The sequence below is a fragment of the Coregonus lavaretus genome (assembly GCF_964263955.1).
Source record: "Coregonus lavaretus genome assembly, contig: SUPER_35_unloc_2, whole genome shotgun sequence".
In the NCBI taxonomy this organism is placed as follows: Eukaryota; Metazoa; Chordata; class Actinopteri; order Salmoniformes; family Salmonidae; genus Coregonus; species Coregonus lavaretus.
In genome coordinates, this window is record NW_028167180.1 from 5249410 (window position 1) to 5272968 (window position 23559).

A 23559-nucleotide genomic window follows, 5' to 3' on the forward strand; every position below is an offset into this window, starting at 1 on the left:
TTATGCACGCACGACTGTAAGTCGCTTTGGATAAAAGCGTCTGCTAAATGGCATATTATTATTATTATATTATTGTGTGACAAGGTGTGGGGGGGGGGGGGGGGGGGGTATACAGAAGATAGCCCTATTTGGTAAAAGATCAAGTCCATATTATGGCAAGAACAGCTCAAATAAGCAAAGAGAAACGACAGTTATTGTCTCTTCCTTTCCTTTGGCGGTTCTCATGAGAGCCAGTTTCATCATAGCACTTGATGGTTTTTGCGCCTGCACTTGAAGAAACTTTCAAAGTTCTTGAAATTTTTCCAGATTGACTGACCTCTTAAAGAAATAATGGACTGTCGTTTCTCTTTGCTTATTTGAGCTGTTCTTGCCATAATATGGACTTGATCTTTTACCAAATAGGGTTTTCTTCTGTATACCACCCCTACCTTGTCACAACACAACTGATTGGCTCAAACACATTAAGAAGGAAAGAAATTCCACAAATTAACTTTTAACAAGGCACACCTATTCATTGAAATGCATTCCAGGTGACTACCTCATGAAGCTGGTTGAGAGAATGCCAAGAGTGTGCAAAGCTGTCATCAAGGCAAAGTGTGGCTACTTTGAAGAATCTCAAAAATGAAATATGTTTTGATTTGTTTAACACTTTATTGGTTATTACATGATTCCATGTGTTATTTCATAGTTATGATGTCTTCACTATTATTTTACAATGTAGAAAATAGTAAAAATTAAGAAAAACCCTTGAATGAGTAGGTGTATCCAAACCTTTGACTGGTACGATATATAAAACAATTTACGAACAAAAAAACTAAAAATATATTTCAATAAGAACATCTCCACATGGCCTGTCCTCCCTATAGGCCTACATTAAAATGCAACCAATGCGGTTCTAAAAATGTAATACGTTTTTTTTTTCCCTCGCTGATGCTACGTCAGTGTGAATCATTTCACATATCTCCCCTCTTTCAGGGGTTTAACGTTACAATTGAATAGCTAGGCTATGTGTTTGTAGATCGACTAAGGTGAATGAACCTACAGCAGCCAAATAGCGTTTTAACGTTTTTTTTTTTATTGTATAGAAATGCAATAAATGAGCTTCAACTTAAAAAAAAAATACCTTGAGGAGGGGAGAGCAAACTCGTCCGTTCACCTACCAATTTACACTTTCCTCAACCACTGACCGCTTATCGGTTTCTGGGTTATGGCGGAAAGGTAGATGGAGGAGTCGAGGAAAGGACAGACTTTTTTTATAATTGAGAATCTCCCGTTGCTGTTCACTAGCTCTGTCCCTAACTAGTGCCTGAATAAAACATGGCATGGAGTACTGAGTGCATCAGTTATCAGTATAATGAAAACATGGACTGGACTCCCAGTAATGATCATTATAGACAACAGTAGTTATAATAATACTCTCATAATATAATGCTGATGGCTGCTGTATTAGGCTAGTGTGATAAATGAGTTGATTTATAATAGACTACTTACAAAGGTGCACCATCATCATGTGCTTTAGTTGATCCTTTTCTTGTCAATCATTTTTTATGAAATTATAGTTAACAATTAAAGAGCACCTTTTTTTATAGACAGACTACAACTCTGCCATTTTAGGCCATATTTAACTGCAAGAGAACGGTGAATATTGTCCTCAGGTGGCTTCCCTTCCCTTGCCCTAAGTCTGCCTACTGTCCCTCCTATCACCATGGAGACACGTTCCTGAAAACAATAGCACTGTACTTTGTTTCAAACCTGTTCTGTCAGTTCATGTCCTTAAAAGTTTAGAATGTTCCGATGTGGTTAGTCAAAAGATGACAAGATGGTTCAGACATTCATCATCCAGGGTTACTATCAAACAGATATGTTATATTTCTGGTTTGTCCACTTGTTTCCTGCTTGTAGCAGGGTGCAGTTACAGGAATGTTCTAACTATAAGTCACATGATTACGTGAGAAAATGTTTCTGCAGTGAGGGTGGGTAATGCAAGTAAAGGTGTCCTTGGATGAATGTCAACTAAATGAATTAAATCTGACCATACCAGTTCATGCCCTAAAACACTCAAATTCAAATCTGGACCTCGAAGCCTGTTCCACTGCTTTTGTCTTCTTCTAATTTTCTCTATCAGGTACTGACACCAGGTGGGTGCAATCAGTCATCAGGTAGAACAAAACCAGACAATTTCAGATTTGAATACCCCTGCCCTAAAATAATACAATGTTCAAAGGTAGTCCATGAAGAGGTAGGCCTATTAGGATTATGTACACAGCTATTAACCTCACATGTAGCTATAGCAACTGATTAGGGACCAGGGGTATTCAAATTGTACCCTACGAGGACTGCTGCTGTTTTTCTGTTCTACCTGATAATTGATGGCAGCTACCTGGTGACCCAGGTCTAAATCAGTCCCTGATTAGAGGGGAAGAATTGTTAAAAAGCAGTGGAACTGGCTCTGGTCCAGATTTGAATGTGAGGGGGTTAGGCCTATAACTATATTGAGAGAAAGATCATCTTTTTCTGCATACGAACATTATCAGATCTCACAATGCCTGGAGAAGTATGTATCACATCAGGAAACTCATTCATGTGACATATTATTATATTGCAATCTTCTGAGACTCGCATCACAACTGCAAAAAAAACTACCTGGAACGCTGCCAGCTAGTTTGCCTGTAGTTCTTTTTGCAAGAAGTGTAGATTTTTTAGTAGTGAAAAATAAACGAACATTTGACAATTTTTGTATGTATGCTAAGAACAAATGAAACCCTTTTTGTGAACTTCCTTGTGCGCAATCTCTCATTATGCGAGATCTGGGCCATTTGATTTTTACCAGTTCAAATTACCTGAGAGGAATTGCAATTGTTAAGACAGTGTGAGTCCTAAAGTCATCCCAAATTTGAATAAGAATTAGCCTACCTGCCAATCATCAAAACATATCTTAATCTGACACTTTTATAAAACATGTTGACTTACCATTTTCCAGCTGCATTCAGAGTAGCCTAGACTGGAGCATGTACTGACACGGTCATAATAAAAAGGTGGAAGCCTGAGGTGACGTTACTGAGGTAAAGTGAGGAAGACAGGCAGGAGGAGAGGGGAGGGGAGGAGCATCTGGGCATGCATCACCTGGGACAATTTTAGCTTCTTCTTCGATGAGGTTTAACGGCGGTTGGCATCCAATAAATGTTGCATTACTGCCACCTACTAGACTGGAGTATAACTCCCTTATACTTTGCCTGAATTGTTCATAAAGAAATCATAATAAATAAATAAATAAATAAATAAATACTATCTAATTCTAGACGCATTAAAAACCCACCCCCCTACTCCACTATTTAAATACCTTACCATCTAACCCACTCACTAAAAACCCACCACTCTACTCCTCCATAATATCTGGCATGCTCACGGTTCCTCCATAATATCTGGCATGCTCACGGTTCCTCCATAATATCTGGCATGCTCACGGTTCCTCCATAATATCTGGCATGCTCACGGTTCCTCCATAATATCTGGCATGCTCACAGGTTCCTCCATAATATCTGGCATGCTCACGGTTCCTCCATAATATCTGGCATGCTCACGGTTCCTCCATAATATCTGGCATGCTCACGGTTCCTCCATAATATCTGGCTTGCTCACGGATCCTCCATAATGTCTGGCATGCTCACGGTTCCTCCATAATATCTGGCATGCTCCCGGATCCTCCATAATATCTGGCATGCTCACGGTTCCTCCATAATATCTGGCATGCTCCCGGATCCTCCATAATATCTGGCATGCTCATGGTTCCTCCATAATATCTGGCATGCTCATGGTTCCTCCATAATATCTGGCATGCTCACGGTTCCTCCATTATATCTGGCTCACGTGAGAGAGGGAACAGCTGACTCTAATCTAGTTATTGTCCCACCCCGCACCGCCAGACAAGAAAGAATTTGCCAGTGAGAAGTCTCGCCCTGGAGCAGCCCCTCCGTGGGGCGGGGGCAATAAGTAGTCCACTCGAGTGGCCCCGTACTGATCCAAATAAATGAGAGAGTGGGGTGTCTCGCTTTCTCTACCGTCTCTGACTTTAGATATCCCTGTTTTTCTATGGTCAAAAGACAACAATAGCCACAAGACTGTTGACAACCAAAGCAACCATTACTGCAGGTGTTTAACATAGCAGTCAACCTATTTCCTGTAGTCTCAAAATGATTAAACATTTTATTTCATGTAAAGTTTATTTTAGATTTCTACATCAAATAGAGCACACTTTGGCTAGGCTAATGTGACTTCTACCTGACGACATTACTCTTGGTAATAGCCTGAAATTCACATCTCCCATGTAGATAGAGATCATTAACATAACTCTCAGTGTTCAGCCCTTCTTTTCTGCCAAACATTCCTTTGTTCATTGAGCAGCTTTTCTGCATGAGCTAGGCGGTGGAGACCATAGAGAATGATAGAGGGCTCTAGTGGCCAAAAGGTTGTGTTAGCATGGGCAACGCCATTGAGGGCTTCCACCATTTTAATGTAGTCAACTGGATGGGACTTCCAACATCATTGGCTGATCCCTCCTGAGGACCCAGTTGGGGTCATGTCCAACCGGGTCATCAGGAGGGATCAGCCAATCGTGAAGAAGAAAATGGACTACTATGTGAAGAATGGAAATTGCCTCAATGGTGCTGCCCATGCTGTCACAGATGCATACAGACATGGATACAAAGGTGAGTCCTCTATCTGTCTATATGATGGAGACCAACTTCATTCAGCACTCTGCATAGCCACAGGAAGTAGGGGTGCTGAGGGTGCTGCGCCCCCCCCCGATAAATCAAAATGAAAGAAATAATAATAATAAAATAATAACAAATTCACAACATTTGTGAACTAGACCTTTATTAGTCCTGTATGAGAGGACATGGAAAAATATATATACAGTAACAGTCAAAAGTTTGGACACACCTACTCATTCAAGGGTTTTTCTTTATTTTTACTATTTTCTACATTGTAGAATAATAGTGAAGACTTCAAAACTATGAAATAACACATACGGTATCATGTAGTAACCCAAAAAGTGTTAAACAAATCAAAATATATTTTATATTTGAGATTCTTCAAATAGCCACCCTTTGCCTTGATGACAGCTTTGCACACTCTTGGCATTAGCTCAACCAGCTTCACCTGGAATGCTTTTCCAACAGTCTTGAAGGAGTTCCCACATATGCTGAGCACTTGTTGGCTGCTTTTCCTTCACTCTGCCATCCAGACTCATCCCAAACCATCTCAATTGGGTTGAGGTTGGGGGATTGTGAGGCCAGGTCATATGATGCAGCACTCCATCACTCTCCTTGGTAAAATAGCCCTTACACAGCCTGGAGGTGTGTTGGGTCATTGTCCTGTTGAAAAACAAATGATAGTCCCAAACCAGATGGCATGACGTATCGCTGCAGAATGCTGTGGTAGCCATGCTGGTTAAGTGTGCCTTGAATTCTAAATAAATCACAGACAGTGTCACCAGCAAAGCACCCCCACACCATAACACCTCCTCCTCCATGCGTTACGTTGAGAAATACAAATGCAGAGATCATCCGTTCACCCACACCGCGTCTCACAAAGACACAGCGGTTGGAACCAGAAATGGCCAATTTGGACTCCAGACCAAAGGACACATTTCCACTGGTCTAATGTCCATTGCTCGTGTTTCTTGGCCCAAGCAGGTCTCTTTTTATTATTGGTGTCCTTTAGCAGTGGTTTCTTTGCAGCAATTCGACCATGAAGGCCTTATTCACACAGTCTCCTCTGAACAGTTGATGTTGAGATGTGTCTGTTACTTGAACTCTGTGAAGCATTTATTTGGGCTGCAATTTCTGAGGCTAGTAACTCTAATGAACTTATCCTCAGCAGCAGAGGTAACTCTGGGTCTTCCATTCCTGTGGCGGTCCTCATGAGAGACAGTTTCATCATAGCGCTTGATGGTTTTTGCGACTGCACTTGAATAAACTTTTAAAGTTCTTGAAATGTTCCGTATTGACTGACGTTCATGTCTTAAAGTAATGATGGACTGTCGTTTCTCTTTGCTTATTTGAGCTGTTCTTGTCATAATATGGACTTGGTCTTTTACGAAATAGGGCTATCTTCTATATACCCCCCCTACCTTGTCACAACACAACTAATTGGCTCAAACGCATTAAGAAGGAAATACATTCCACAAATTAACTTTTAAGAAGGCACACCTGTTAATTGAAATATATTCCAGGTTACTACCTCATGAAGCTGGTTGAGAGTATTTCAAGAGTGTGCAAAGCTATTATCAAGGCAAAGGGTGGCTATTTGAAGAAACTCAAATATAAAATATATTTTGATTTGTTTAACACTTTTTTGGGTTACTACATGATTCCGTATGTGCTATTTCATAGTTTTGATGTCTTCACTATTATTCTACAATGTAAATAATAGTAAAAAATTAAGTAAAACCCTTGAATGAGTAGGTGTGTCCAAACTTTTGACAGGTAGTGTATATAAATTCTCACAACATTTGTGAACTAGGTCTTTATTACTTCTGTATGAGTGGACAGAAATTCTCCTCAGCGTAATTTTTCTTAAACGCTGGGACACTTTCTGGCTATGAATCCAGCGTAAACCGCCAGAGTTCTCTCATCCGGTGTTGTGTCGATTCTCCTTAGCATAGGACTGAGCTCAAAGACTGTAGCCATGGAAATAGATAGAGGACTCATCTTTATATCTGTGCCATTATAGCGTCTGTGACATCATGGGCAGCGCCACTGAGGCTACAACCCAGAGGAAACCCTACCCAATTGACTACTATAAAATGGCAGAAGCATAGTGGAAGCCCTCAATGGCAATATCCATGCTGGAATGAGTTATAGTCATGATGAGTCCTCTATCTAACTCTATGACTGTAGTGTTCTTTCAATCTCGTCAGCGACTCTGTCATTCAGGAAATACATTTAGGTTGGCCAGAATAATTTATATTTATTATAAATTATTATAGGCCCTATTATAAATTCAGGACAAACAACTTTCCCATCTGTTCTTCTAAAACATTTTCAAAGATACTCAATCCATTTTGCATAGCACATATGATATCAAATTGATAAACACAATTTTAGGCTACTTTGTTTATTGTCAAATATGATTAATTAAAAACAAAGCGTATTAGCCTAATCATTTGTGAGCCGACACTCGCAAAGCGCAGTCAAGCCATCCGCTCTTCAGTTTCCTCCTGAATTTGGTGGCACAACACTTTACGGCAGTGGTCACCAACCTTTTCTGAGTCAAGATCACTTTCACAGTCAAAAAGCAAACCGAGATCTACCGCTCAGATTTGTTTTAAACATTAGGCCTACTAAAAAATAAAAAAATAAAAAATAATAATATAAATAATCTGGACCCCTACAAATCAGCTGGGCTAGACAATCTGGACCCTTTCTTTCTAAAATTTGCAGCCGAAATTGTAGCAACCCCTATTACTAGCCTGTTCAACCTCTCTTTCCTAATGTCTGAGATCCCCAGAGATTGGAAAGCTGCCGCGGTCATCCCCCTCTTCAAAGGGGGTGACACTCTAGATCCTAACTGTTATAGACATATATCCATCCTGCCCTGCCTTTCAAAAGTATTTGAAAGCCAAGTTAACAAACAGATCACCGACCATTTCGAATCCCACCGTACCTTCTCCGCTATGCAATCCGGTTTCCGAGCTGGTCATGGGTGCACCTCAGCCACGCTCAAGGTCCTAAACGATATTATAAACGCGATTGATAAAAGACAGTACTGCGCAGCCGTCTTCATCGACCTGGCCAAGGCTTTCGACTCTGTCAACCACCGCATTCTTATTAGCAGACTAAATAGCCTTGGTTTCTCTAATGACCTCCTCGCCTGGTTCACCAACTACTTCTCAGATAGAGTTCAATGTGTCAAATCGGAGGGCCTGTTGTCTGGACCTCTGGCCGTCTCTTTGGGCGTGCCACAGGGTTCAATTCTCGGGCCGACTCTATTCTCTGTGTATATCAATGATGTCGCTCTTGCTGCTGGTGACGCTCGGATCCACCTCTATGCGGACGACACCATTTTGTATACATCTGGCCCTTCATTGGACACTGTGTTAACAAACCTCCAGACGAGCTTCAATGCCATACAACACTCCTTCCGTAGCCTCCAACTGCTCTTAAACACTAGTAAAACTAAATGCATGCTCTTCAACCGAACGCTGCTTGCACCCGCCCACCCGACTAGAATCACTACTCTCGGCAGCTCTGACTTAGAATATGTGGACAACTACAAATACCTAGGTGTCTGGTTAGACTGTAAACTCTCCTTCCAGACTCACATTAAGCATCTTCAATCAAAAGTTAGATCTAGAATTGGATTCCTATTTCGCAACAAAGCCTCCTTCACTCATGCTGCCAAACATGTCCTCGTAAATCTGACTATCCTACCGATCCTTGACTTCGGCGATGTCATTTACAAAATAGCCTCCAACACCCTACTCAGCAAATTGGATGTAGTCTATCACAGTGCCATCTGTTTTGTCACCAAAGCCCCATATACTACCCACCATTGTGACCTGTACGCTCTTGTTGGCTGGCCCTCACTACATATTTGTTGCCAAACCAACTGGCTCCAGGTCATCTATAAATCACCGCTAGGCAAATCCCCGTCTTATCTTAGGTCACTGGTCACCATAGCAACACCCACCCGTAGTCTGCGGTCCAGCAGGTATATCTCACTGGTCATCCCCAATGCCAAACCTCCTTTGGCCGCCATTCCTTCCAGTTCTCTGCTGCCAATGACTGGAACGAACTGCAAAAATCTCTGAAGCTGGAGACTCTTATCTCCCTCACTAACTTTAAGCAACAGTTGTCAGAGCAGCTTACCGATCACTGCACCTGTACACAGCCTTTCTGAATTTAGCCCACCCAACTACCACATCCCCATATTGTTATTTATTTTGCTAATTTGCACCCCAGTATCTCTATTTGCACATCATCTTTTGCACATCTATCATTACAGTATTATACGAAATTGTAACTATTTTGCACTATGGCCTGTTTATTGCCTTACCTCCATAACTTACTACATTTGCACACACTGTATATAGATTTTCTATTGTGTTATTGACTGTATGTTTTGTTTATCACATATGAAACTGTTGTTTTTATCGCACTGCTTTGCTTTATCTTGGCCAGGTCGCAGTTGTAAATGAGAACTTGTTCTCAACTGGCTTACCTGGTTAAATAAAAAAATAAAAAAACTTTTAAAATTTAACATGAACCTAATAAAAACAGTTGTGTAGGAATGAGGTTTGTGCAGTAGGCCTCATACATCACAGCATATTGGTTATATGCCTGGCCTGACAATATTGTTATTCTCAGACAATATTATATTTCAAAACTCAAGCTTTGATAACAAAATAGATCAGTTGGTGTCACAAATTGAAATTATTAGTATATTTATTTTACTGGACTGATAGTACCTGCATCTGATGGTCATGGTGCTTTCATGACAACTTGGAACTCGGAAAAAAACAAGCTACAATTATGACGTCAATGATCTTCAGGTCGGAAAGTCTGAGCTCTAGAAAGATGCCAGAGTTTCCGACTTGAATAACGAGTTGGATGACCTTTTAAAATATTTATCCCAGTCGGATCTCGTTTTTTCCGAGTTCCCAGACACGGAAGTCGGAAGTCAGAGATTTCCGAGTTCCCAGTTGGATTGAACACAGCATTTGTCTCAGCGGCGAGAGGGAGATCGCAGCAGTCAACCTCTCACGGTCCCTGCTCTCTCCTTCCTTTCCTCTGGTGAGACTGACAAGAGAGAGGGGACACAGTCTTCTACCTGATGGCGAAACTTGAGTCGCTATAGTAGTGTAGATGTCAGAACACTATACTATCACCAGATAACTGACCTGTTATAGTAGTGTAGATGTCAGAACACTATACCATCACTAGATAACTGACCTGTTATAGTAGTGTAGATGTCAGAACACTATACCATCACCAGATAACTGACCTGTTATAGTAGTGTAGATGTTAGTACACTATACTATCACCAGATAACTGACCTGTTATACTAGTGTAGATGTCAGAACACTATACTATCACCAGATAACTGACCTGTTATAGTAGTGTAGATGTCAGAACACTATACTATCACCAGATATCTGACCTGTTATAGTAGTGTAGATGTTAGAACACTATACCATCACCAGATAACTGACCTGTTATAGTAGTGTAGATGTCAGAACACTATACTATCACCAGATAACTGACCTGTTATAGTAGTGTAGATGTCAGAACACTATACTATCACCAGATAACTGACCTGTTATAGTAGTGTAGATGTCAGAACACTATACTATCACCAGATAACTGACCTGTTATAGTAGTGTAGATGTCAGAACACTATACTATCACCAGATAACTGACCTGTTATAGTAGTGTAGATGTCAGAACACTATACTATCACCAGATAACTCACCTATTATAGTAGTGTAGATGTTAGAAGAACTGGAGAACAAGGATGGTGTTGAACCTAGTTATCTGTGTGATCACCAGACAGATGTTGCTCTCCGGTGTTGTGATGAAACAAAGGTGTGGGTGAATTTATTCTGCCACTGTCTTCTTATTGTCTCGGCTTTAGGCCTATATATCATGGTGTCAAGGCATATGAACTAACAGGTTATAGAGCAAACAACGCAATTATCACAACACATAGGTTGTAATATGGCTTTTTTTCTGACTTCCCCAGTGATTTTACCCACGCACCACTACTGGTGTGATGACTAGATGTGATTATTAAAGATAATTAAACTAGTAAACAAGTGGTGCAGATTCTGTTTGGTTGTTTTTCAATAATCCCAAATTAAATTGAAGATTAAATATTGAATTGTGATGAGACAACCCAAGAAATCTATGACAGGTTCTCCAGGTCCAATATTATTTTAATACACCATGGTGGAAGGGTTACACTTCAACAAACACCTTGAAAATGTCTACATGTCTTTTATGTTGCCAACTCACACACAATTGGTGGCCCCAGGGGCTGAACATATCAAGCGTCTCAGAGCAAGAGCGCTAATTTATGATCCGTTTAGCCCTTAGATCACATTGAATAAGATTACGTGGACAGGGAGGACCTGATCCTAGATCAGCACTACAGAGTTCAAACTCACATTATTATCATAAATACCTAACTTGTTGTCATTAACTAGAAACATGTCATCATCAACAGCAAAAAATTAAATAATCAACAACAATGCAATTATCATCATCAACAACAAGAAGAAAACCATCATCAACAACAAGACGAAAATCATCATCATCATCATCAACAAGAAGAAAATCATCATCCAGGCATATCACTCAAGATTGACTTTGAAATTGAGGACGTTGGGGGAAATACCTTCAAAACCGGCCACGTCATTGAACAAATCACTATTAAGGTGTGGTCCAATAAAAACATGTTTTAAATCTACTTAGTAATAATTGTTGATGACGTAAATTATTGAAAGTATAATAAATGTGTAAAACCTCTATATGAAACAAGAAATGCATTTTTTCACAATAAAACTTGCATTAGGATGAAAACGCAAAGCGTAATATAAAAACAAAAGCCGAGCCAACAGTTTCCCACTGAACCCAGTCCCTTCTAATCGCTAATCTGTGATCAAGGCATATCAAGCCATAGGTTAGATGGTAAGTAAATGACAGAACTATAATTGTTATAATTGAAACTAAATGAACAATGTCAGACTAGCTCCTTATTTACCTGTGTATTGTGTTTATTTATGGACATTATCAAGTAAAACACTCTGAATCTGTTGGTTAACATGTTGGTGTTCACCTTTACTTTTCTTATTTGTAGGATTTCTGAATTTGCTTACATCTCCATCTGATTAGAAAACGTTATTCCTTTGACATCAAATTCAAAGTGTTAGCTATTTCCTTATGGAACATCAGATCTGTAAATTGCTAAGAGGTCATATTGTTTATGAATGTATTTTATATGACTTTCTGTGATCCAGTTGTGTATTTCCAGTTCTGCACATTATTTCAAAAACTCTTGTATGGGCGACTGGCTAATTATATTTTGATTCTGTGATATATCCATGTCATGAGAGTTATTTGTAGTTGTCAAGTCTTTGAATGTCCAATTATATGTTAACATGTTGGTCAACAAGTCATGATATGCAGTATTACTCCACTTTATTTCATGTTGAAAGACTTTCAAGCTCTTCATTGCATCATCAGGTGTTAATGCCTTCCAGTCCTCTGGGAGATCAGCAGGAAGTGTTGAGCCTCCTCTGTCTGTAGCGATTCTCTTATGGAATGTGGCCATCACATACTTCCAGTAGTCTGACGCCTCCACACTGGCATCACCAGTTATGATCCAGTCAGGGTAATATTTCTGGTAGTCCTTGTGGGGGTGAAACTTTCCTCCAGTCACAGCATTGGAGAATGCTGCTTTGCAACTAACCACAAGAGATGAACATATCTCAATTACTAATTTCTCTGAATGAACATCGCTATAACCACAGATACCTGGTGAACGGTGAATGGAGGAATGGTGTTTGTTGTGCTCTATCCCCCCTGCTTCACAGGGTACACCGCAGAAAGGACATTGCTTGCCACAGCCAAACAGACTGGTGAACATCTCCTCCTGAGGCTTGAATGGCAGAGATTTGAGTCTCTTTTTGATGTCTCTTCCCTTGTCATACGAAGCTGCCAGTGACTGCTCCATTTCTCTCACAATGTCTGTGAGGTAGACAGCAAACTGTTTTGTGTCTGCAGTGTTCAGAATCAAGATGGAATCCAGAGCGTCCTTGAGGCCCAGCTTCTCTTCAAGGGCACTACAGATGTTCTTAATGAATGTATTGACATCATTTACATTTTTTTTGCCAGTTGTTTCTCTGATGGTAGAGATTGCGTCAGTGATCATCTTGACTATCTCTGAAATATGTTTCTTCTCCAATTTTTTCAGACTGCTCTCATCTGAGAGTTGTTGGACAATCTGATCAAACAGCCAGTCCTTCACAAAGCTTTCATAATCCTTTATGTACCTTTTATATTTCTCATATTTTCCATCTGTCAGGAGTTGTTTCAAAATGGTGAACTGGAAGGCCGTCCGTGTGCTGTAATCCTGTGATCCTTTACCTGTCTTCATTTCATCAACTACATCAGGACCAATCATTTTGGTCACATAGTCCTGTACAGCTGGCTATAAGAACTTTGAGAACTCCTCAGCTTTCTTTTGGCACTGGTCTTGGTTATGAAACAAGTCTATGAACTCAGTAAGGTACTTGCTCTTAGACTGTTCCAGACACTTCCTTGGGTCATTAAGTTTAATGAAATCATCATGCATCTTCTGAAACTCTCCGGCTGCTCTGCCACAGATGTGTAGCTTCAGAGAGACCTCACATTCCTCACTGACTTTTACATTCTCGTGTTGTTGCAACGTTTCATCAATCTTGTTCAGCAGCTCTTTGATATAAGTATCATGGTAATCTGTTTTATTTTCCACCTTCTGGGTTATCAAGTCCTGACAGTGTGTTATGATGTCATCACACAACTCTTTTAGTTTCTCCCTGTAATGGTCCCAATCCCAGTGCATTAATATTCCCCCAATTTTCTTCCCTAAACCCTCATATTCCACAGCAAATTCCTTTTTACCACAATCCACCAGATTGTTTCGAACCACCATACTATTGACATGCCCATCCCTTGTTGATAGATTTCCTCTTAACATAAGGAAGGCATCTTGAGCCACATCTCGTCGTGGGAGTCCTTTGAAGTGTATCTCAGAAAGAGTTTTCTTCCACATGATTTCAAACTCTTTCCTGAGGGCCTCATCTGATAGACCAGATTTTTCCTGTCTACAAATCTGAAGCAAATCTAGTACCTTTTTCTCAATTGTACTTGCCTGAGAGCGCTTGATGTTCAGTTCTGTCATTCCCTCTTTGATTTCAATAGCTCTTTGCAGTTTGTTCTTCACTGTGTTTTCTGTCTCTCGTCTCAGTGTTTTAGCGCTACACACAAAGACCTCCTTGTATTTTTCCACCAGATTGACATGGCCATCTTGCTTTTTAAAGTATTTTACTAGATTGTCTTTGATTTTTTTTTCTCCCTCTGCAAGCTTCTCAGATGCTTCTCTCAACAAGTCATTTAGCACATCTTTTAAGGACCTCTGGGGATATTGATCTGTCATGACAATATTGGATATTTTAGTTTCAGCACTCACCATCCAGGAATACATCTCCTTCTGGAAGGCCCATTCCCAACCATTGTACTCCGAGCATAATCTGGAGTATGCATCTGCAACCAAGCTGTTTCTGAAACTAAAGATGAATTTCTCAAATTTCACTGCCTCCCACAAGCTTTGTGTCCACTTCAAGAAATGTGTCAAGTCATCATTTCTCTGGCATTTTCTGAAATCTTCCATCAAGGTCTTCTTGAAGCTGTACACCGCCTCACTGTAGCCTGCATTGACTGGAGCCATCGGGGGAATCCCATGCCAGAGTCCTGGGATGTAGCAGCTGCTTGTGTCTGGATCATAGTCCATCACGTCAGTGAACTTGGTGATATTCTCCTTCTTCTCCATTCTGGCTGCTGCCTGGGTCATTTCATTCAACTGTTCCAACAACTTCTTCCTGTCCCTCATGTTGTTGTCATGAGCAGACATGTCTGACACATTCTGATGCACAAAATGACATACTGGCTTCTTCCCCACTTCCTTCATCCTGATAAAAGCATGAACAACAATCTGTAGAATGTCTTTCATCTCTGTGGAGTTCTCCATGGCGATGTTGATAATAGTGACATCACTGAGTCCTATCACCAGTGTGGCCAGTTCATTGTCATGTTCATGGCTATCATCTAGTTGAGCCAGCTCTGGTGATTTCAACCCCTCTGTGTCAATGATCATGATGAAGTCACATTTCAGTTCCTCCTTGAGTTCTTTGTTGACTTTAATCAGTAGCATGAAGGCACCTCTGGTGCATCTTCCACTGCTGACAGCAAACTGGACCCCAAACATGTTATTGAGGAGAGTGGACTTCCCAGTGCTATGGACCCCTAAAACTGTGACCACCCGGATCTTGCTGTTGGATTGGACAAGAGTATGAAGCTGAGTCAGTACAGCTGATATCCATTTTAGAGGGATATTTGATGCATCTCCATCCACAAGCTCAACAGGGGAGCCATCCAACAGCATCTGAGCACACAACCCAGGAAGATGCTCCATCTGTTCCCTTTGTAGGCTACTTTCAGGGAGGGAGCAGGCAGCTTCATATAACTGGCCCAACTCACGCAGGAAGTGTTCAAGACCTAAGGAACACTCAGATAATTGCTTATCCAAATCTTTAATGTCGTCTTTTTTCTCCGGAGAATGTTGGCAAAGATCTTTGTACCGGTCCCGCAAAGCAGACAGGTTCTGCCGTGACAGATTGTCCAGATTTATCCGCATCCATTTGAGGAAATAGGATCGCTCAGCTCCTGAACTTGACAATCCTGAAATGAATTTTGCCATTGCATCTGACAATTCAAATTGATTTTGCTTCTTTCTCAATTCCTCCTCCTTTTTCTTCAGAGAGCTCTTGTAGTGTTCAATGTCTGCATCCCCTGCTTTTCTCAGCCTACACCTCTCCTTTTCTAACTGGGAAAGCTCTTTCCAGATTTGGCCTTGTAAGGGTAGCTGTTCATCTTTGAATTTAATTGTGTCTGTGATGTTCCTGGTGATTTCATCTGCCATCGTCCTGGCACTCTGACACTCACCATCTTCATCAATCAGAATCCCAAACTGATGAGCCACGGCAGCCATGTTTTCAATTGTCAATCTGTTTTTACTTTTTTCGATGATGTCACCCACAGATGACTGCAGGGTTTTGACAAATTCTGCATCATTCTGCTTCTTTTTCACAATCACATGTGTTACTTTGATACTGTATTGTGTGATCATTTTCTTCATTGTGTCCACCTTGAATGTTTTTCTCTGAGAGTTGACAACCAGAAATAACTCTGCTTTTGTGCTTGTTCCTTCCAAAACCTTGAGATCTGCCTCGAAGTCATCACTGAAAATATAAACTGCAGCTGATGTTTGACACAGAAAGGAGAACTGTTTTTCAAAGGACCTGATGTCTCCTCTGAGATTGGCAACAGCCACAGGCTTAGTGAACATGTCTATGTTTCTGTTCCCAGATGGAAAGTACCAGCTGATTTCAACTAGACCATCTGAGATTTGCCGAGGGACATCGCCACATTCCATATCATGATGAACAAATGTATCATGGTACTGTTGAGGGTTACTAAGCAACTTGTTCAAAATCTGAGACTTGGACAAGCTGCTCTCTCCTAGCCTAACAAAAGACACCATGGGAATATCAGAGAGAACTATTCTCTCCTCCACGAAAGCATTTGTGGCCGTTTGTGAAGAGGGTCTAAACTTCTTCACTATGTCCCTCAAGGCCCACAGCATCAAAGTGCTTTGTTTTGTGTCACAGTTTGGCAGCAGGAGAGGAACAACAAACTGACACATGGACATTTTCTGGACCATCTCCTGCTGCAGGAAACCATCTGAGCACAGAAACAGGGCAGTTATCAGGTCCAGTGGATGAATTACATTGCTGGTATCAGAGTCAGTGTCCTGGTTGTCTACACCATAATATAAAACTTCCTGGTCAGTGGATATACATTTCACACTCCTAGCATTCACATTTACCATCATTAATTTCTTAAGGAAGGCCCCTGGAAGTGACTTCATAGTGGTAAGTGCTTCATCGGATGTAGTATTATCATTTATCTCAAGGACAGTACTTAACGTCAGCTTGTTTTCATAATGATCTTCTAGTCCAGCCTTTGACAACAGCTCCATGAGACAGGGTTCTGTAAATAGTAAGGAAGATTAGGAAATAGGAAAGATCCAGGGAATTCACCATCTTATATTCCTCATCAGGGAAGATACTGTACCTTTACATCCCATGCTGACACATGCTTTATGATTAGTTCATAGAGTCATTTTGATAACTACCCACTGGGCAAACAACATCATTTCAACATGTATAATTGGGTAGTATTTGGTTGAGACGTTGATCAATGAGATTACAACCTACATTCACCCACTCAAAAAGACAGCCAAAATGTAGTTTAATTCCCAATGTGTTATCACTATGCTTTCAACCATCGAAAAGCACAACCAAATTCCAATGGGAATACAATGTGAGATATTTTGTTTATTTATTCAACACAATGTGTTACTTATCACTAATAGCCTAACCTAGTGACCTGAATTGCAGTTGAGATTACATTAACAGTACATGGTGCAAGTTATCAATGCCATTCGAGATTCTACCAGATTATTACAGAAATTGTGAAGATCTTCATAGACCTGCGATGACCTTTGCATGCTATCTTAAACATGCAGACTTTATATGATTACATAAGAAGAAATGTATAGTTACAGTAACCTCAACATGTGGCAATGGATGTGTTACTCATTTTAAGGTTGAACGTTACATTAAAATACCTTTAGGCTATATACTGTATTACAAAAGTAATATTGAATTGTGTTTGGTTGACAACGCAACCAAATATCAACATTAAAGCTAGAATCCTTAGTTGCTACATCCATTTTGGGACTTTTAAAGTAATTATATATACCCATTGATTTTTGAAGAATACACATTATAAAAGCATCAAAAGCTTAGTTAAACTGTTGTACCCCATAAGAACACAAAATATTAGCTTGTTTTACTCCAGTGTTTGAAAGCAATTTAAATGTAAACAAACTCTGTATAGCCTCAAAACATGGTCTATAATGTTGATTTCATGGATAGTCAGTCCTTGCAGCCATAGCTTTGTCTATGAATTTGAGTGGTTACATTTCTCCAGGCCCATCCCTCAGCTTTTTACTTAAACTGAGGCGGGCTGGTCTGCTTTGTTATTGTTTCAGTTAAGGATTCTAGCTTTAAAAGGAGACGTAACTAGTTCCATTTGAACAACTGGCTTAATCCCATCCTTTAACTTTTGTTTTTGGTTGAGTTAAAGACGTCAAGTTAATAGGCTATTTATTGTATTTCAAAAGGAATATGGTATTGTGTTTGGATGTCAACGCAATCAAATAGCAACATTTCAAGGTGATTTATCTTCTGCCTGGATAGTTCCATCTGTGCCACGGTCTGGCTTTAATTCCAGTTTGTCTACAAATTAATCATTGATATGTTGGATTCACGTCTCCATCTCAACCAAAAATCTAAGTTAAAGAACATGACTAAATCAAACGTTAAATTCGCTTTAAATAAAGTTTGATGTGATTTAGTCCTATTTTTTTACTTTGATTTTTTTGGTCAGTGACAAATATCATAGCTAAGAAGGTTAAAACCCTGGGAAACAAAAGGGTAGATAAATTCTCCAGTAGGAGGTGCTGCCCAGCTGATTGTTTATTTATTCTGATAGTGGATATTACATTAAAGATACGACGTTGTTTTAAAAGGTAAAAATTCAACATATTTTACAAAAGGTTTTTCTATGTTGAAATTTGGTTACTATGATGACAATCCTGTGGTAAAAATGTTCTCCTCAAAACAACAGATTGTTGATTACTTTTTTCAAATCCAATGTATTTTCCATGTAGATTCCATGTCACAATACATTGACAAATTATGTTTGAATATAGTTCATTAAACCAGTTTTTTGCCCAGACAATAGTTAAATAGGGTACTTCCTTACTTGTGGTGAGGGTTGTTGACACCAGTTGACTTTGCTTTCCATTTTCCAGCACAGTGCAGACAGTGACAGAGTACTGAGTACCACTCTGCAGGTCAGAGAGAGTGATGCTGTGTGAATATGTGGTAGTGATGTGTGGTTCTGTCCCTGGACAGTGGTAGGAGATCTGGTAATGATGTTGGCTTTGGTCCAATCCTGGTGGCTGGCTCCAGCTAACAGCAGCTGATGTGGTGTCCACTGAGTCAACAGTCAGCTGGTCTGGAGCAGGAAGTACTAAAGGAAAATACATTACTGTTAGCGCTACAGTTTAACTCCAGAAATAAACTACAGGAGGAAAAGTAGAATAGTAGTTCAAAAGTAGAAAAGGTTAGCTTGCAATTCCTTTTGATATGGAAATAAATAAGCTAAAAACAGAAGTCACACAACATAAGTTGTATTTGTAGTGTAACAAAAATGAAATGTTTCTGCTATATACATTTAGTAATGCATCACTGCTAAATTGTTGTCACCACAACAAAAATAAATAATTATAAAACTGGTTTGGATCCTGGATTGGTTGATAGCAGAGAGTAAAGCCACATTCATGTGCTAGTCGGAACTTGGACATTTCTGACTTGCTAACTCGTTGCAGAAAGATGATATCGAGTTCCTACTTGGGAAGTATCAGAATCAACCAATAGGAAGCTCCACGTTCATTTTAACTCAGAGGTTCCTAGTTCCGACTAACATGTGAATGTGGCATTATTCCCCACAATCCCATGCTACTGAGCTAGGATTTGGTTTGTAACAGTTGGGGTTTGTCTAAACCTTTTTGCCTGCCTTTACGACCGCGCAACAGTATCTACGTTTCCATTAACTTGTCCAGTGATTTATTTATGACATTTAGAAAGTTTGCATAGAATATAGATGTGACAAGTGCCTGCTAGGGTGCGTTTACATTGAACGACCCTGTCTTGATAAAACCAGCTTGACGTAATGACGTCACATATAAAACAAAATACTTGAGCAAAAAACGAATAATGCCGTGTTCCCATGCTGGGATGTTTTACTTGAATGACCCTCCATGTTGGAATTACAAGTGGGGAAAGTGCCCGAGTTGCTGAGTTGTGACGTTTCACCACTGACCTTTTAACTTTTCAACCAAAAGATGACAACAATGAAAAAATTTGACAACTACAACCTTATCACATGGATAATGTAGCAAGTTTGAATAAATTGTCAACGTTAAATATATAGCTAACTTTATTATTAGCAACGTTAGCTAGCTTATCAAGCTAGGTAAAATGTTATTGGTTGAAGAATTGTATGCCCTTTCGACATATCTGTTTCATGTCTCAGGTAGCCCGCAAAATCCAGCATGGATATAATGCAAGAATTTACTAATATTTTCTAATAATTATCACTGTCTATACCATGGTAAAACCATAGAATAGCAATATAAATAGTAGTAATTTAATAGGATTTCTATCAGTGAAACTTGCACTCCTGTAGCGTAGATCTGAAATAATTGGATGTTTAAACTTGCAACCAGCCAACCAGAAAAGCAAAGTGAAGCAATTCAGGCATTCTTGAAAGTTAAGACAATCCTTGTCCTGCAAATATTTTTTTTATAGAAAAATGGATTTAGCAGTAAGCATTTAGAATTAAATGTAGACGGTGCTTTATAATTATGCGATGATATCACGTGCAATTTTTTGCAATAAAGAAAGTTAGACAAAATAAAAATCCACCCGTCGAACGGATACAGAAGTTGTCGATGTTTAGAAAATTTTTCTTATAGCTGTTTCCATTACACATGTCGCAATGTTTTCATTTGCGACATTGCTTTTGTAGAATAAACACGGATCAACGCATTGTCTAATGTCAGATAGCGAGTTGATTCTACCTGCACTGATCGATTGAGGGACGACCGTCACGTAGGAGTGACGCCATCTGACATAAGACAATGGGGTCAATGCAAACCTGCCTACTGTTGCAATTATTTTGTGATCTCCACCGTTCCTTCTCCAGGGATAGGGAATGAAAACCTGTAAACATTGGAATTCTATTAATTCATAGACCAGCGCAGTGCTACTACAAACACAAACAAAACATGGAGGAGTTCATAATTCATTTTAACATTTGTGGAGACATGGATTTAAAAGTATGGTGGGAACAGGATATGGGAGGGGGAGGAAATCCCAAAATAACCAACTGGCACCAACAGGTGGAGATAAAGGGTTATGTATGTAACCACGGCTACAGTGGCTTGTGAAAGTATTCACCCGCCTTGGCATTTTTCCTATTTTGTTGCCTTACAACCTGGAATTAAAATTGTTTTTTTGGGGGGTTTGTATCATTTGATTTACACAACATGCCTATCACTTTGAAGATGCAATATATTTTTTATTGTGAAACAAAAAAGCAGAAAACTTGAGTGTGCATAACTATTCACTCCCCCAAAGTCAATACTTTGTAGAGCCACCTTTTGCAGCAATTACAGTTGCAAGTCTCTTGGGGGGTGTCTCTATAAGCTTGGCACATTTAGCATTTTTCAAGGCAAAACTGCTCCAGCTCCTTCAAGTTAGATGGGTTCCGCTGGTGTACAGCAATCTATAGGTCATACCACAGATTCCCAACTGGATTGAGGTCTGGGCTTTGACTAGGCCATTCCAAGACATTTACATGTTTCCCCTTAAACCACTTGAGTGTTGCTTTAGCAGTGTGCTTAGTGTAATTGTCCTGCTGGAAGGTGAACCTCTGTCTCAGTCTCAAATCTCTGGAAGACTGAAACAGGTTTCCCTCAGGAATTTCCCTGTATTTAGTGCCATCCATCATTCCTTCAATTCTGACCAGTTTCCCAGTCCCTGCCGATCAAAAACATCCCCACAGCATGATGCTGCCTCCACCATGCTTCACTGTGGGGGTGGTGTTCTCAGGGTGATGAGAGGTGTTGGGTTTGCCCCAGACATAGCATTTTCCTTGATGGCCATAAAGCTCTAATCTGAACAGAGTACCATATTCCAAATGTTTGGGGAGTCTCCCACATGCATTATGTCGAACATCAAACGTGTTTGCTTATTTTTTTCTTTAAGCAATGGCATTTTTCTGGCCACTACCGTAAAGCCCAGCTCTGTGGAGTGTACGGCTTAAAGTGGTCCTATGGACAGATACTCCAATCTCCGCTGTGGAGCTTTGCAGCTCCTTCAGGGTTATCTTTTCTCTCTTTGTTGCCTCTCTGATTAATGCCCTCCTTGCCTGGTCCGTGAGTTTTGGTGGGCGGACCTCTCTTGGCAGGTTTGTTGTGGTGCCATATTATTTCCATTTTTAAATAATATATATAATGGTGCTCCATGGGATGTTCAAAGTTTCCGATATTTTTTCATAACCTAACCCTGATCTGTACTTCTCCACAACTTTGTCCCTGACCTGTTTGGATAGCTCCTTGGTCTTCATGGTGCTGCTTGCTTGGTGGTGCCCCTTGCTTAGTGGTGTTGCAGACTCTGGGGCCTTTCAGAACAGGTGTATATATACTGAGATCATGTGACAGATCATTTTACACTTAGAATGCACACAGGTGGACTTTATTTAACTAATTATGTGACTTCTGAAGGTAATTGGTTGCACCAGATCTTATTTAGCGGCTTCATAGCAAAGGGGGTGAAAACTTATGCACGCAACACTTTTCCGTTATTTATTTTTTAGAATTTTTTGAAACAAGTTATTTTTTTCATTTAACTTCACCAATTTCATTTCACTTCACCAGTATGTCCATTACATGAAATCCAAATTAAAATCAATTTAAATTACAGGTTTTAATGCAACAAAATAGGAAAAACGCCAAGGGGGATGAATACTTTTGCAAGACACTGTATGTGAACTATTGGATCTCTCCAATATGGTATCCTTCCGCGCGGCAGGATACATTCCGAGTAAGGATTTCAGATTAGTCCCGTGTACCGGGTAGTGCTGAGGCTGACCCTCCGCCGCACTACTTCCTCCTCTTCCTCCTCTTCCTTTTCTCTGCTCATTACAGAAAGGATTGACTTGGTAAGAGCTCTATGTTAGAGTGCATAAGTAGATACCATATTGGATTTATTCAATATAGTGCTACATAACCCCCTGGAAAAAAGCCATAATGAAGCCAACACAGTCAAGTAGACAAACTGGGCTGAGATGTTTTATGGACTGGCTATGTGAAAAGGAGACAACTTTCTCTTTTGAGACAACTGCAAAAGAAGGGTTGAATACTATTCTGTGGGAGTTTTAAGGCACTGTGAGGAATATTAAGGGTTAAATGTACGGGCTGAGCAGCTACACAGGTCTCTGTGCTGAGTTAAACCGCTGCATAACGCCCCCCTCAGAGCCTTTACTGGTGTCTAATGAAAGACTCAGAGTTCACGACATCCAACAACATCTTAGTGGGCACCGTTAAGCAACTGCAGCGACAGGGGAAGGACAAGACAATGCACCATGCAGCCATCAGTGAGCAGGACTTCTAGAAGATAAAGAAGTCAACAGCAGTAGACCAACACACCTGGGGCTTGTAAAAAAAGAAGAGGCAAGGAGGATAACTAACAACTGGCTTTTGCCCAGACTATATTTTCAAGAGTTATACATTGCATGCTGACAAATCCATTAGAGTGATTTGAAAAAATGTGACAATAGAAATAATCCTTAAGTAGGGTATTTCCTTACTTGTGGTGAGGGTTGTTGACACCAGTTGACTTTGCTTTCCATCTTCCAGCACAGTGCAGACAGTGACAGACAGTCTGCACTGTGCACGCATGACTGTAAGTCGCTTTGGATAAAAGCGTCTGCTAAATGGCATATTATTATTATTATTACTGAGTACCACCTTGCAGGT

The 23559-nt window shown here is 40.1% G+C and overlaps 1 pseudogene across 1 annotated transcript; it reads right to left on the reverse strand.

Annotated features, from left to right (window-relative positions):
• Positions 1 to 12203: 12203 nt before the first annotated feature.
• LOC311110112 (up-regulator of cell proliferation-like) lies at positions 12204 to 23452 on the reverse strand (annotated as a pseudogene). The gene is made up of 3 exons (XR_014615481.1): positions 23391 to 23452; positions 18717 to 18986; positions 12204 to 16874 (listed from the first exon to the last, which is right to left on the reverse strand). The product of XR_014615481.1 is annotated as an up-regulator of cell proliferation-like (transcript).
• Between the last annotated feature and the right edge of the window lie 107 nt (positions 23453 to 23559).